A 17017-nucleotide genomic window follows, 5' to 3' on the forward strand; every position below is an offset into this window, starting at 1 on the left:
AACACCAGGTACTGCAATGGATGACCAAACAAGCACCGTCGTGGGCTGAATAGTAAAGGCAACAAGAAATAGCGAGTTAATAATATGAGGGGTATTAAGTACGATGTACCAAAATAGCAGACGCCCTGCCGCACCGTACTTTCCCATAAACGCGGTTTCATGCTTTGCTTTGCCACCTGCCAAAACAAAATGCGGAGTGGGCAAACCAAAACCTCTCTGCCAGGGCCGTAACCAGGGAGGGGTGTTAGGGGGTTCTGACCCCCCCCCCCCCCCCCCCCCCCCGAAATTTTTTTCTGGGTACGGCCCTGGTCCGTGCACATGCAGCCAGCCGATTTTAATCTCCACCTCTGCGCACGCGCAGTGGCACCGGTCGGCTACCGGGTACCAAACCGGGACCGGTTCTCCGGTTTGCTGTAACTCTCCATTATATGCCACCGATGCACATGATTCATAGGCGAAAATGGGGAAATGAGCACTACGTGAGCTAAAACTATATGTCTTTAGAACGTATACCGACGTAGCGAACGCTCTGTCTTTCTATTAGCCCTTTCTCATTCGACAACTTTACGTACCAGCGCCAAAATGCACAACTTCTACGCTCTTCGTGCAGTAAAACACCCTTTTAGGCATGTGTATGCTCGGTCGGCTCGGTCGGGCGTATAGCCGGGATGATTTCTTGCGCGCCGCCGCAATTCGCGGCGTCCCGTTGCCAATCACCGCATCCAGCCTCCGACGAAGCGTGTTGTTGGCCGTCGGCGAAAACCAGTCATAACCGCGGCATCCTCCCCGCCCGTAAAAATATGACGGGTGGGTCGGGCCTGCCACGCCGCAGGTTACTCGTCCGTCCGTCTGGCCTGCGCGTCCGCTATAGGCCCGCCGGATAAGTTCACCGGCCCCCTTCTACGACTCCCCGCCGCAAGAACCCATCCGTCATACATGGGCCAAGTTTTGTCTCCTAAACTTTTTCTTCGAGACCCTCCAATACGGCGGCTGTCCAGCGCCGCGTGTGCTCGAAGTCTGCCGGGTGAAGCCCAACGACTCCACGACCCCGCCGCATCCCTCCCACCCATCCTTCTTATTCGTTCATCGTACTCCAGCAGCGGGGGTCATCAGTCCAAGTCTGCGTTCTTTCTCTCTCTTCCATCCGACGCCCTTTGTCTCAACGGACGCGCGTTGTTTCGAGAACCTATCCGACAGCGCCGAAGAAGACGAAAGAGTTTGCAAGTTGGAAAGAGAGTTTGGGGAATCGCGAAAGAAGGAACGGAACAAAACAGAACGATGGGTCGCTGCGAAGTCGGAAAGGGGGAGGGGGGCGCTATCGAAGCGGGGGCATAGAGGGGGATCCCGGGAGCTGCCATGAGCAGGCGTGCCCCCCCCCCTCCCTCCCTCGCAAGGGCCCTGAAAGGATTCCCGAGGGTTCGCCGTCGCAACCCTATTTCTCCGCGTCGCACCTTCGGCAGTGCTCGGGCGCGGACCGCTGCTGGAAGAAGGGGGGCTTCCTTCGAGCAATCTTTTTTTCTTGGTCCCTCTCCCGGCAGTACCTCAGTAACACCTCTTCCCCTTTTATCCGAGCGCGGAAGACGGATGGCGGTTGCTGTCCCGCTGTCTGGCCCACGCATGCACGGCTGGGCGCCTGGACCGGCCCGCCCGCTGCCGCCTTTCTTCCGGGAGTCTTGCGGGGACTTCCTCTCCCTCTCTCGGCCCCTCTTTCTTTCCTCTTGCCCATTGTTGGGGGGTTCTCCTTCAAAAAAGGGTCCTCGTTAGGCTTAATGAGAGTTTATTGATCAGTTTGGAAAAGTGGATGGTCGCTGCGTAGAAAACTTGCGCCCGGTGCCTTCCTATTTTTCTTTTCTTTTTTTTTTTCTTTGTTTTTGTATGGGGTTCGGAGGGAGGGTGAGGATGACGCGCGTGCTGCTGGGAGACCGTGCGGTTTTGGCGTCTCAGTCGACTGTCTTCGCTCACTGACTGCTTTGGAGCGCCAGATTAGGTTACTGAATGATTGTTGTTGCCCCGCGATAGTGCTCAACGCACTTTAACGCGAGAAGGGGAAGACGTGGCAAGCTGTATTTAGACCCGAATACGGTTGACATCGCCCTCGTATCGCTCTCTACTTTCCTTCTTTATGCAGTCACACGCAAATACGACACTTCTGCAATTCGTGTACAGCCAACCAAGTAGGCCAATGGTGTGATTGATACGCTTGTGTCGTAACGGGCAACGTTAATCGACAAACATGAACGCTAGTTATCAGCCCGCAACTTCTATGGTATGGAATGGGTTTCACGAAATGTTTGCACGCCTATCTGCCCCGTAGAGGGTGGAGAACTGTGGGTAATTTGTTGAATGACAAGAAGCACTTCGGCCCAGTGACTATAGGCTTTCCGTGGAATGTTATGTGACATGTCACCGGAGCCCGTCTGTCTTTGCTTTTGAACGGATTTTAAACTCTAGCTTCCTTTCCTAGATTGACCTTATTGGTTCTCCGAAGGTTTGCTGCCCACGAGTACGATGATAATTTGTTGATACATGCAGTCACCATGCCCTGACAATAAAAGGACCTCAACCTTCTGCTGTATAATTAAGTCAATAAATAAATAGGGCTGGGCACTTTAACGATTAACCGACCGATTAATAAATTAATTCTTTAATCGCATTCAACATTTTAACCGGTTAATCAATTAAATCTTAAGAAAAGAAAAAAAAAAACTAAAGTTGAAGCTTTCACCGCAGACGTTGACGAGTACACCTGTATGAAGGCAAACTTTAGGTGAAAGAAACTGCAGGAACGAGATTTGTAATGCCATGACAAGTGGAGAAGGTTATACGCGCCCCAGCCACTTTAACGAAGTGGAGGTGTCCGTGTGGGGCAGCAGAGAGTATTGTGAATAATCAAAGAAGTTTGATATACTAAACAAAATATAGGTAAAAAAAATTGTTTCGGCGGCTGAAGTAATAATTTGTTGGTGTAGGTGTCTTTCGGCTGTTCTCGCATACACGTCAATGTTGATTTAAAATTCGGAGTTGTACATTGCGCCGTTTATCGCATATACAGCAAAAGCACATCGAAAAATAAGAAAAAAAACGCAACAACGAATATTAGCTTTATTTCTAACTTTATTGCTTGGGAATGAACAAAACCGATTAATCGATTAAGTAATCGATTAAATGGTGGCGATTAATCGGGGGAAAATTTTCAATCAACGCCCAGTCCTATATATAAACAACGCATTGTGAAACTAAATGGCAACTGTAAATTGCTATTTTTGAGGTACATGGTGAAATAAAACTTTCGATAACCAAATGTTTCGTCGCAGGTATTCCAACCACTGTCTATATATAGCCCGTCAACCTAAAACCGTACAGTACAGCCAAAGCCACAGGGGAGAGAGCGTATCCCAACCTGATGAAGAGGAGAGAAAGGCTCGGATTCCAAGCCTTTCTCTCCTCTTGCTCCTTTCCCTCCTCTTGAAAAGGTTGGGACACGCTATCTCCCATGTGGCTTTGGCTGCACTGCACGGTTTTAGTGAGATGCAGGATAAATTACTGCGGATGGATCTAGTGCGAAAATGCCACATCGTGAAAACAAGAATATAGTGTTTTTTTAATTGTCACTGATGTGAAATATTGCTGACGCTACTGAGTGTAGGAGTGCAATTGCTTGTTGCTTCAAGAGCCAAAGTAAATTTATAATGATGACAGTTAGCTGAAATGCATTCTTAAAACCACATCTCGACTGTCCTTTCAATAAACTGGAACTATTGGTCCGACGAAAGATAATGGGAATTGGCTCAAAGCTTCTTAAAACGTACTCGACCCAGCTCTTTATGCCTTACAAACAAGAATGGAAAAATAGGCCGCAAAAAAAGGATATATATGGTATCGTATAATTTTATTTATCTTTCGATAAACTGTGAAAAACGGAGGGTACCAGATATTTCTGGAATTTGGTATGTAGTATGTGCATACCGTTTACGGTATACGAATTTTATTTCATGCGTAATCTTAGCTCTTTCGGCTACTCTTCGTTTATTCTTTGATTCCGGAATATATGATATTTGTATAAATCACGCAACATGTTAAAAAAAGACTTTAGATGTGTCAACACTCAGACGTTAGAAGTCCGGGCAACGATAAACATAATAAAATTTTGTATTTCTTCTTCCATAGGTAAAATAAGTGCTGTAAAATGGGTCGACTTTTCATTCACCGGATCGACCAGGATCAATCACTCCAGACTGATCAATCAGTACAGATTTAAACGCAATGCTTTCTAATATTAATATCCCACTCGGGCCAAACATGACTGGAATTCAATTGAAAATTATACAGTTGCGTTTTCATGAATTTACAATTTTACTGATGTCTTAACGATATGTTTTCATATGCCGTTTTTTGTGCGTTCATGTGTATTTTTTTTTGTATTTTTATTATTGTGCTAGCTCCTCCTGTGGCTTGGCAGTCGGGAGCCGCAGTATTTTCTAAATAAATAAATACTTATATAAATTATAATTAAATAATTTGCCTTTCTAGTGACGATGCCACAGCTTCTGTATCATGAAAGGCTTCCTTCTTAATTGATATTGCGTGTAAATGAAAGACTGCACGGAGATAAAACAGGACAAAAGAGCCGCGTGCTTGCCCGAATAAATTATGCTCTCCGTCAAAGCCGGTTTCGCCTTTCTCGCAGGAAGTTCACGGAGTGCACGATAGATGGCGCCACCTGGAGCGGCACATTTTGAACAGGTAAGACGAATGGACGTCCGCTTGAAACGTTCTCTATTCCTTCCTGATCGCGTCCATTTTAGTGTCGCACAGTCATATATCTTTTCCGATTTCGTGTTTATTGTATTATTCCTCGACCGACGTCTATCTGCGACGCATGTCAATCGGTGTATCGAGTTCGGAATCCCTACATTTAGGACAACTCGAGGGTATAGGTGAGGGAAGATGTATTTGCGCGACAAAAAACGTTTTTAACCCAGCGTTTTCTTTGTTTTTGTTTTGTCCGCGCGCGCGTTTAAAAGCGCGTGTTCGAGAATGCAACGAACGTTGGTTATTCGAGTATGAAGATGGACGCAAATCTCCTCTCCCAGACACGCCGCCGATATGATTTAAAAGAAAATGATTACTACAAAAGGAAAACTCAACAGAGATGTGTCTTTATTTGTTGTAACCAGCGGTTTTTTTTTTTTTCCTTTCTTCTTGGAAATTTTGCCACAGCCGAACTCGTGCTTTATTCGCTACCCTATTTCAGTTTATCCTCGTAGAAATGTCACGAACGTAGAAAATGGTATTTTATTCCTGATAAAGCGAGATTGTGATACTTCGTTAGTTACTCGTACACGAACAGCATTCGGGCTTCAAAAGAAGCGCGAAATAACAACTGCTGAGTGAGTACACCGAGTGTCCCTAACCTAATCGTTCCTGTTTATCCGAGTTTCCGCGTACATGCGAAGCGACCGGACACGCTCGAAGAGCAGAAAGGCGTCGCACTCCGCCGTCAGATCGTTTGTGTAGTCCAGACATGACACGCGTCCGACTGTGGGCAGGTCCTACTGGAGCTACCAGGTGATCAGTCCTTTCTAATTGCAGCCGCAGTGCAAGCACGGCTCTGTCGAGGCGACACTAATTCGAGATTTTTTTCTTCGTAATTTACATGCCGTTTTACCGCTGGATGATCTGCCTATATAGAGGGATGTCCTTTCTTTGCTGTCGTTCACGTATAGGCGTGCCTGTCATACGTAGACCATATCGTGAGACTCGCTTCAGGATGTGTCTGCTGTGATTGGGACTGTGACCGCGTTCCGTGGTTATATTTTGTATTGTCGCGTCGCACACGTTCATATCGTGGAGATGCTCGTCTATTTACGAGTGCGTGTGGGATAGTGTTTTTAGTTTACTCGGCGAATATTATAGAGTTTGATTCGCGCCCCTGCCGGCTTTACGCCTGAATGATAAGCACTGTATTGAAGTGTGATGGACCTAAAAGACTCCAGATTAGCAGCCATTGTGAACGAGCTAAATTGGTTATCTATGGGTTTTGCTAATGCGGTCGCGCTGAATTTCGCGACGGTACCCTCAGGCACGTAGCCGGGGGGGGGGGGGGGGGGGGGGGCATAGGGCCCGGCCCCCCTCCCCGAAATCTTCCATCTTGCTGTGACCTCCTCTCCCCCCTCCGCCTCATACAGCATTTTGTCATGGCCGGGCCCCTCCTAATACAAAAAAAAAAAAAAAAATCCTGGCTACGTGCCTGGGTACCCTGCTTTTGAGAGAATGCTGGATACGCAGTCTGATTGGCCAAGTGACTCGACACTGCACGCCGAACTGGAATGGAGCACGTAAAAAGCTTATATACTGAAAACAAGATTCAGTGCAACTGCTTCTTTCTACGAAAGGACGCAGCTGTTACTCATAACACTGATGGTATCACAAATGGTAAACTCTCTTTTCCAAAATCAGATTTATCTAAGCTGTCCAGGGCCGAACCCGACGCTCCGAGGACGGTAAGCCAGAGCTTCTCCACACCAAAATGGAACGCGTGTAAAGACGTGACATTTTCATTATAAATGTACATTCAACTTGGATTTACGAAGTTGACGGTGCCTCAATAATATCCTCCTGTGAGCACCACCAGGGCAGCAGTCTTCGAGCTTGTGTGAATTTAGGTTCTCGGGAGCGAGTTTCTTTTGGGCGCGTTGGCAGCCACGAAGAAAGGCCTCCGCATCGAAAATGGGCGGCTCTATTTGACGTAGCGCGCGATGTCCAATTTTTCAGCTCGGATTACGCGCGCTGTGTACTGCTGTGAGAAATGCGCTCTTCTCTTTTGGGCTGGATTCTCACAGCCCACGCGTCAAGCGGCCTCTGGGGTTGTCCCGCCCAGCATGCAGCGGGAGGTTTGCTGGGCCACTCCTAAAAATATTCATGAGTGAGGCCCTCTCGTCCTCGGTCTTGAAAATAGGCGCGTTCGCGTCTCGTGTGTGCCGGATTCCTCGCTTACAGCACCATCAATCACTCCTTGTCGTTCTGTCTTGAGTGAGGCTTATGATGACAGTCGGGCGGGCGTTAGGATCCTTCAGCATTCTAACTTTTCGCGTATGATGTACTTTGCCTCAAGGGTCTAGTCGATTACATATCGTTTTCCGTGTTTAACTAAAAAAAAGAACATGATTTCTTCTTTTCCTTTCTGTTGAACGCTGAACAAAATAAGATGTCAAGTAGCTGTGTCCTTTTTTTTTTTTTTTTTTTTGAGGATCCAGAGGGTTGTTTTTGGCGGAGAAAACCTGAAGTAACATAATGGTTTTGTGCTAATGCGATTATTATTAGAGCCCCCCCTAACGATCTTTTTTTTTTTCAGACTTTTTTATTTGTTTCAAAGTTTTGTTTCGATTTCTTCTTATGGTGTCTTCTCGTGCGGTATGGACCGAACTAAAATCGATTAAGAAATACCGGGACTTGTGGGAGCTGTACCATAGCAGGCCTACATGGGAGGCTACTATTATATACGAACTACACCTCTAATGTTGGGTGCAAATGTGAAGACTCTGTTTAGGAGCTGCACACCCACCGTCGTCAGGGCCCGACGTTGAGGAGAGACAGTACCCAGCACTAGTTCTGTCACATATAACTTTATCTAAACTCGGCTTGAGTTCGCGACACAGACAACTGCTATGACGTTCTCCGTCCGAAGGCTTGCGATGGCTTACCACCCCTTTTGCTGTTTTTCCTCTTTTTCCCCTTTTCTTCCCCTGGCCGCGAGGCGAGGATTCTTTGTAATCTGGCACGAACGCCACAGTGGGACACACACACACACACACATACACACACACACACGTGCCCGCACGCACAGCACCGAATGAGTCGGTCATACACTTCGTCACACTCGCCCACACAAAAAAAGGAATTTTCTCTTATACAAAATTCACCTGACAAAACTTAAAGGGATGTTCATGTTCAGGTTCATAAAGACACTTAGTTTTCGGACCGTAATGAACTCCACTATAGGATACCTATAAAAACACTGGGTAAAGTGCACAGAATACACCATCACGTGTTCGCTAAGGACAGTGAACAGAATGGGACAACACATTGAACCCAGAACAATAAGGAGCTCACTAAGAAAGTTGCCGCAGATTACAGGCTACCCGGTGTGCCCCGCAGGTTTCTCGTAGCTGTGTCCATTAAGGTCGATCAACTGGTCCGTATTTTCTCAAAGCATAGCGATGTTCCCGCGCAGGTTGGCTTGCTCTAGGAGCAGCAGCAGCCGAGCTGTGAGACAACTCCTCCAAGAGTGCCAGCATGATGAAATCGTTTGATCTCTTCTCGTCAGAATCCACTCTGTTCTCATCCGCTGGACACGGGCCGTTGGGCTTTGGAACGGCGCATGGCAGTAGGAGTTCCAACATCATTCGGCATGCCCGGCCCACGCTTTTCCTCTTTTTCCTATTTTCTTCCCCTGGCTGCGAGGCGAGGATTCTTTGTAATCTGGCGCGAACGCCACGGTGGGACACACACACACACACACACACGTGCCCGCACGCACAGCACCGAATGAGTCGGTAATACACTCCGTCACACAAATACGGTGTCAACTCTACAACAAGGCTCAGAGAGGTCACTATGTTTCTATTCCCGAATTTCCGCACTCTTCTAAATATATGAAACCGAGTAGTTCCTCAAACGTGTAATGAAAATAAATGAAACTATTAAAGGTTTCAGTGCTAATATCCTGTCATTTGTTGTTGTTTTTTAATACGTGTGCCTGTTCATAATACGAGTATTTTATGCCCGTTTCAGCGCCTTCTTTTACCTTCTTTTATCTTTTCGCTGGCTCGTTCAAGGGGGACATGAAGAATGTCCAGATCAAGCATGGAAACTGTGTCTTCAGTTGTGCTTGAGTTAATAGAGAAGATTCAATGTGCTAAAGCTCTAACCGAAGTTGATTCGCCTTTCGTTAGGAATACTAGCCAGCATTCTCGTTAGAACTCAACAACCTCACAAAAACAGACAAAAACGAAAACAGGAAAAACAGGCTTGCTTTTTTTTTTTGTTTTTTTGTTTTTGTTTTTTTTTTAAATATCGATAGCCGTATGCTGTCTTCTTGGCAGCGGCTCGAATAATCTCATTTCATACCAGATTTATTAATATCTCCCGGCCGGTTGGCGTACCGTTCCCACCAGTCAACCTCGAACTTAGTTCGTCCTATTTTCGCGCGTGCCCATAGGAAGAGATTCCGCGTGAAGAGTGATAGCAGTCTAGTCGTCTCTTGTAAGTCTACGGGCGAAGTGGTCGGGGGTCCGCCGATACGACGGACCACACGGCGCGTTTCGGCGTCGTGCGCAAATCTAAATCCCAACCGGAAAAAGGAGGCAGAGAAGAATCCGTCGCTTATCGCGAGCGGCAACAGGGTCTCCCATTCATTACCGGACGTCTCCGCGTCAACGAGCTGAGCTTATCTTGCGCCAGTCGGGCGTTTTGATCGAAGAGACCGCATGGGCACGGCACGCTGGCACCGGTGAATGTTTGTTATTGCCATCCTTGTTGCGTGCAGTACGCGAAGGTGGGAGAGCCTGCGAATTATTTCCACGAGTGCATGAATCTCATGATCTCGAGGCGTTTGCCGAACCAAGGAACGCTTGAGCGCAATCGGCCAAGCTTGATTAGGACTCGGACAGGGCCAGTTTAAACTTGGGAGACGAAAAACGTAAAAAAGAAAAGGAAACGTAAATCAGTTATGCACTAACTATAGCTCAGCTCAAGGCGGTAACTCAGTTTCCAAGTTCGATGCTTCCAATATGAACTAATTATTTTCTCGGGTCATTACCCTCCCTTCTTTGTCCGAAAGAAAAAAAGAAGCGTCAAGACGAGAAGAAAGTTGGTAGATTATACGCAAGATCTTTTGCATTGTTAAGCGGAAGGTCGTGCTGTCACGTTGAGTGCTGCTGAATGAGGGCAAAAAAACTACGAAGAGTCCTGTAGCAATGGAAAGCGGCCTGCACCATAATTTGCGTATCCCTAAATGCGACGTACAATCTGGATCATTCGCCGTTCAAATGAACGCTGTAAATCTGCCTCCAGGTATTTCGTAGTCCCCGAAAGTATACGCCAGAATCGTGGACAGGACGACCTTGTCGGAGACATTTTCTCCTCAGAGCCCAGGGGATCTTGCAAGTTGAAGGACCCTATAAGTTAGCCCCTGCCACTCAGTGAATGAAGCGGGCAACACGTGTGAGATCTTCCGCGGAGGTTTCGAGCAGTTGATCTCTTTCCCTTCTTTTTTTTTAATCGTTCTCTTTTTTTCTTTTTTTCTTGCGGGACAAGGAGATCCCTTCATGCGGCGGCGCTCCCGTGACCTTTGCGTGAAGACGGGACACAGGCGTTCCTTCTCCGCGCTCATCATCGTCGTCCTGCAGGCCCGCTTGCACGGAGTCGCCGTTCACGAACAGAGGAGGCTATCGCGCAGTGCTTGACCGGGTCCTTCGCGAAGCTCAGGGTCGCGCCGCGCCGACAGGTACACACGCACTCGCACAGGCAGAGAGAGAAGAGACGCGCACTGCATCGTTCGTCGGACCTGCCAAACTCGGACCGCGCGTGAATTCCAGCCGCTTGTCATTGGGAACCGGCAGCATGCTATAGCGCTCGGAAAGTCAAGGTTTGCCCCCACATTAAAAGTCGATTAGGGCCAGCTCGGGTCGGCGACACAGTCTGCGTTGCAAATGAAGTTTGATGCGTGTCGCAAGCCGAGCCTTTTTCCCTCGCCTTGCCGCTTTCGAAGGCTCGGCCCGACGGCACGCTGCAATGGTGCGCCGTGCGTGGGGCCGCGCCAGCTCACCTGAGCCGCCCGCCCGCCACAGCCGCCCTAATGTCTTTTCAGTTTTTGTTTGCTTCCTCCTTCTTGGGCTGTCCTCCTCGACCAACGAGGAGGAGGGCGCCTTCCTTGCCTTTGAACCATTTGCGCCAGCGTCGGCGGGCCCGCTGGAAGCTCCGATCGTAATTACAGTCTTCTTCCACCTGCGAGGAGGGGACACCGTCGCCGGCGCCGCTGCACTGGCGGGGGCCTCGCCTGCTGCTGCGCCGCTTGCATGCGTGCGCGCTCCAGACGGATTCCGGGTGCCCGTGTGCTCTGTCGTGATGGTCGTCCACCGTCGTGCCGCTGGCCTCGCCTCAATGACGAGTGGTATCGCGCTGGCGTCTCGCCGCCGCCGGCGACAACGCCGGAGATGGGGCCTGCACGCCGGAGAGTTCCTCCCCTCGTCGGGGCAGCAGCGAGTGCGTGCGTGCGAGAAGCACGCCTCACTCGACTGCGAACGAGGTCCTCTGGGGATCTCGGGAGGACTCACTACAAATCATGCGGTCGGGAACACGCACCAGTCGGGACTGGAGGAAGGGTTGACGGAACGTCGCGTTTCCTGTTGGCGCCCCGGAAGTTTTTGGTTGTTCTTGTTTTTTTCGCAGTTTTTATGGACATTTGTTATGGTGGCAGATGGCGACTGCCTCTCCGCAAGAAACAAACAAAAAAAATTACAAATTTGCTAAACCTGCAGCCCCCACAGTACACTCCGTTTACCGCTAAGCTGGCAGGGCGGAGTATGATACGTGCTCAATATATCAGTCAACCATTTGTTTTTCGCCACGTGAATAGGTTTCCTGGGTATGTTTGCGTGCATACTCACACGCCGAGAGTGGGGACAAAAGACAGGGGAGCGATTTGTTCGGCGAGGATGCACACTTTCCATCAAGAGCGCAACTTAGAGGTAGACAGAGTACAATCTGCGTACTCGCTTTATTTCAATGGCGCGGTGTGTCGTTAGATCATAAATTTATAATTAAAATATCCAGGGGGCATCCCCAACATTTGGGGACATTCGCCCTTTCCGCACTCCCCTTGAAGTTTGCAGAAAAACATTAAGGAATATATTACAACTGACCAGCGGCATATACTTTAATATTCCACAGAGGAGGTATAAACGCAATAATGCCTTAATAGGCGAGGCTGGGCGTCGATTAAAAATTATAAGCCGATTTATCGGCCCCCTTTAATTGGTTGATTATTCGATTCATCGGTTTCGCTGATTTTCATGCATAATATATTCACAGAAGCAAATGTCTCTTCTCGCCTTTGCTGAGTTTTTTACAATGTGATAAACTACGCAATGTATACATATTTTAATTTTCAACTTTGATGTGTTTTTGAGTACACTTCAAATAAAGTTAGAGCTTATTTTTTCCATTTGTGGATGCAGAGAAGTTGATTAATATGCTCCGGTAGGAACGAGGCTAATTTGCTTGTTTCGCAACTGCGCTAAACAGACACTCTCGTGGCGTTGAAGTGACCGTGTGAGGTATAACCTTTAAGCCTTGATGGGGGTTGCAAACGTCGCCCCTGCAGCTTACATTACAATTAAATTCCTTCTTAAGTTTATCCTTCATATTGATGTATACTCCTCTACGCCCGTGGAGTGTCTAATACCGAAGCAAGTAAAAGTGGCGAACGATACGCCACGCCTCTTCCCTCCCAAGAAAATTATCGGAGTAAACTTAGCCTTGATCCTATGTCCTCGACCCAACCAGCTGCAGATGAGGACACTCGTTAAATGTAGCTAGAAGGAGGGAATAATTGTTTACCTCAAAGTCCTAAGTAGAATAAAACGACAAATAAAAGGAGGAACTGATTTTGAGCTTTCGATCCTTTCGGACTAGTTCTCCGCCATTGCTGCGCGCAGTATCGACTAGTCTGGGCTCCGCAGGTTTTGGAGAGTGCCGGGCGATTCCCGTCAAGAAAATGGGTGGCATTTAGTGTGAGCCGAGGAAAGGCCACGACGGACCCCGTGACTGCCGACAACCCGCTAACCATGTAACTTCGTCCTCCCCCGTTTCTGTTTTCGGTAGTTCGAAGTGAAACTCAGTCGGCGGAATGTCCGAAATCGGCCCCGTGAATATGCGGTCAGTTGTCCAGCTAAGCCGCCAGGCTTTTCTGCTGGACCGACGCCACTGAACGAAGCGACGCACTGCTCGCCCGGCGGCTTTGGAAGAAACGAGAACGTCGCTGGGTAACCAACTGGCTCACTTGAGATACAAAAAAAAAAAAATGAAAAAAAAAATCCATCACCAAAATCGTTTGATTTCTCCAGCAGTAGGGTGAAATTCTCGTTCTTTTGTTATTATTTTTTTTTAAATCCAAGTTTGCCATATAAGGAAAGCGCGTATAATGTTTATTTTTTTGTTTTGTTTTGATTCGTCACAATTCAACCGATTAACCGCTAAAAAGATTTACCGCGATTTAAGCATTCATCGAGTCATCGGAAGGATAAGCGATTAGTCGCTCAGCCCTATTAGTGACTAATACAAATCACAGATTTATAAACGTTGTATTTTTGTGCCCGGACCCGACCTATATTTTTTTCCCAGTGGGGTAAATGACGCACTTTTAGAACATATTTTTGTTTCTTCCTACCATTATGAAGAAACGGTATATAGCCAAAGATTAAGACTAGCGTGAAACTAACATTACTAAACAAAACTAAAGTTTCGGTAATTCCCCAAATACTCTTTATTCTTCGGGATCTTTTTGCCCTAGCTACGGTATTAGCCCTTGTAAAGTTACCATTCTCGTATACACCAATGCACTGAGGCCAAGCGACCTTTACAAATGCTCGTGGTCATGGGATCGGTGGTTTTGTGTCGTTTGTAACATCACTAGTGTTTTGACAACACGTGGGGCGCAGTGAAACGAAAACTAAATATCTCGTAATTTTGGCCAAGCGTGGAAGGTGAAACAAAATTCGGTGGTGCGCTAACATATGTGAATTAACGAAAATTGACAATTGCCCTGAGAGACTACGGGCTGCCGTATGGCGGGGCTCATACAGCGCCAAACGCCCTACGCTCAGGAAGTTCATGCATTTAGGTCAGCCGTTAGGCGACCGGTTGTGTCGTTTCTGCCATGAATACTGAAATGCACCCAGGAAAAAACTGTATGGCGAAGGATAGATTCTCATAAGCCGTTTACGTGCAAAAATGGCGGTACACCTTATGGAATGCTACATTTGTATTATCGCAATCGAGGGTGCAAAATCTATACTTAAATTATTTGTGTCATTATAGAGGGCACCGCATTTTGAAATATGTCTAATATACAAAATCTACTATAGGTAATTTGAAGTGAGTCAGAAGCTATGATGGCTCTTGCTGTAAAAAAAAAAAACAATGAGGAAAACGCCCTCGAGAAGGACAGGACGTGTTGAAACTCCCTCGGAATGGAAGCGGTTGTTACAACGTGGTGCGGAAGGGCAGACATGAAATATCGATCCGCACGTGGCATCACTCGCAGAACTAAGTGAACGAGTGTCGAAACAATGTCATTAATCTGTTCTATACTGGTAGAGAACGAGGAGAAGAACACATAGCGTCCCGAATATGAAGTGGAACGAACACGCTAACGGCAGCAGAGCACACTGTGTACACCTGTGCTGCCCGCTCGTGAAATACGCCACTCGTGGAAGCGGGAAGTAGCCATTACACTCTTTAGGAGGCTACATATACGGGTGTATTGGTAGTCATTGGGAGAATGGGGACGACATTTCGTGCATTCTCGATCGTTGTAAAGCAAACAGAGGTCCGTTGAGTGCTACTGCAGCTGTGCACGCTCCAGTCTTACCACGTAACCACGCAGTCGACGGTCTGTGTACATACACATTGTTAACTATAATAAAGTAGCCAAGTAGAAGGAAAAAGCAAAAACAAACCAACGCCTGAAAAAAAAAACGCTTATCGAGGCAACAGGCGGAACACAATCAGAAGCGAGGCCACAGTGACGCATGGTGTCTCTTTATGATGCCTCTTTTCGGACGAATACTGACAGTCGTGCTGGAGGTTCTCCGTGCTTGCGATGATGCATTCCGAGAGCGGACAGCACGCAAGAGACGACGAAACAACGGCAGCATGCAGAAAAAGAAAAAAACAAAAAAACGCACAACGTTGGACATTGCATGAAAGGCGGTCGGCTTGCAGGGGAGAGCTCGGATGGCCAGTCGACACGCTGGGGGCGATGCGCGAGGGGACGGCCGATTACACGTCTTGCTGGGCTCGCGTGCATCTGTTGCACTTTGCTTGGGCTCGCTCCTCGCACGTTGCCTCCAGCGAAAAGAAGGTCCGTCTCAGACACGGCTAGGGGAGACTCTCCGCTGTCCTTATGCAGCGGTAGCGCGGGAAGATCTCTCTCTCTCTCGTTCCGGAGATAAGCCCCCGAGAAAGAGAACAGGGTGGGAGCTGGCTTCAGCAAAATGTAATTATCGAGAGAAGACGCCGCGGAGAAGGGACAGAAGGGAAATGCTGGGACTAAACAACGCCTAAAGAAAGAAAGAAAAAAATGAGAAGGAAAGGAAGAGGCAAGTAAAAGAAGACCACGCGCCCCAACCGGCTTTGCCATGCCCGCCGCCAATGATGAAACTGGACGAACACAATTATGGTAACTCCATGAATCATTTATCATCCGTGGAGGATCTCTGGCGTCGGTATGCGTTTTTGCCTCTGTGTGTGTGCGTGCGTGTGTGTGTGTGTGTGTTCACGTTTTCCGTGGCGGTGATGGTGGTGTCGCCGTCGTCGGAGTTCGTTTTCTGAGTTCCTCGGTAGGTCTGTTCCTTCCATACCAACCCTAGAGTAACTGTATAGGCTCTGCTTGCAGAGCCAGAGTATCGCGTTCCTTTTCCTTTCGCCGCCATCTCCGTATTGGCGGAGGAGTGGTCACGTGGGCAGAACTGGATCCGAACTTCGTGCGGGAAAGCGGCCTTCCAGGGCGCCGGGTTTCGGGGGGAACATATTTTCCGCTTTGAGTTCGCAAGATATAGATCCTAGACTAAAATCGAACGAACCGAAAGCTTAATAACTCATTGAACATTCTGTGTGTCAACTGGGTACAATACAATCCATTTTTTTTTATAACGCGAGCGATGTTTTAGGACATCCGTTTCCAAGGTATAGAAAGCAGACGACACGGCCGACGATCGCGTTATCGCGTCTGCGGCTCTCGCGGAGTGATACGCGATCGGCACATCCGGCCATCTCGGCGAGTCGGCGAGCTCTCGTCCGAAAGCGAGGGGACGGCGTTCTCGTCAGCCGCACTATTTCCCTTACGCAGCGCGCCGCAGCACGCCGCCTCGCGTCTGCGCCTTCGTGCCCCTGCAAAAACCTACCGTGGCTTCCCGCAGTGCTTGGCTCCAGAGTGGCACCATTGCGGTACTCTGCTCCGCAAGTGGAGCATATACAGTTACTCTAACCAACCCCACCATTCCTTCTCTGACCATCGCTGGAGTTGATCGCGCCAAGTCGTCGGGCCTGCGTAACTTGTATATGTCGCGTCTGACTTAAATACGAGCGGATCCTTTTCCTCTAACGACGTGTTTGCAGCATATCGCATACTACGTGCAGGCATAGTTGCCCGTAGGCATGCCTCCACGCTGGTCGTGCGTGAATAAGAAGGGAAGTGGGACATGGACCAGTGGGGGAGGGGAGTTTAGAACTTTTTTCTAAAAGACGCAGAAAGCGAGCAAAAAAAAAAAAAAAAAATATGGCGAAGGCTCTACGCTCTAGATGGCGCCTGGGAAGAAGAAAACGGAAGACGGACCCGAAGCTTGCTCATTTTTCACTGGACGGAGAGTCTGAGTCGTTTCGGGGTCTGATTTGAATATGGCGTGCCTTTGTGTTGCCTTGGAACAAGCACGCAACCACTTTTTTTTTTTTTTCGAGGGAGGGAAGTTTGCTTGGCAGACGACTATTCGGGAAAGTCGGGAGAGATAGAGAGAGGGAAAAGAGAGAGAGACGGGAAGAAGAGAAATAAGAACGGCGTACACGGCGTCGGTGCTGAAAGCCATCGATCGCCCGAGAGCGCTCGCGTGGAACGGAGGAGGAGAACGCTTTTATAAAATACACGGGCAAAAGAGGCGTGCTTCTGTGTGCGTGTATTTACGCGTGTTTGTCTGTGTGGATCTTCGTACATGCGTTGTCTGTGTGTGTATCTCGTGCT

The 17017-nt window shown here is 48.2% G+C and overlaps 1 long non-coding RNA gene across 1 annotated transcript in view; it reads left to right on the forward strand.

Annotated features, from left to right (window-relative positions):
- The first annotated feature begins 4684 nt into the window (after positions 1 to 4684).
- Positions 4685 to 17017, forward strand: part of LOC121048675 — a 66781-nt gene continuing 54448 nt past the window's right edge. Inside the window, exon 1 of the long non-coding RNA XR_006076518.1 lies at positions 4685 to 4743. This is a non-coding gene — a long non-coding RNA (uncharacterized LOC121048675). The remainder of the gene's footprint in view (positions 4744 to 17017) is intronic.

This window comes from Ixodes scapularis, unplaced genomic scaffold (assembly GCF_016920785.2).
Source record: "Ixodes scapularis isolate PalLabHiFi unplaced genomic scaffold, ASM1692078v2 PGA_scaffold0__279_contigs__length_252992795, whole genome shotgun sequence".
Classification (NCBI taxonomy): Eukaryota; Metazoa; Arthropoda; class Arachnida; order Ixodida; family Ixodidae; genus Ixodes; species Ixodes scapularis.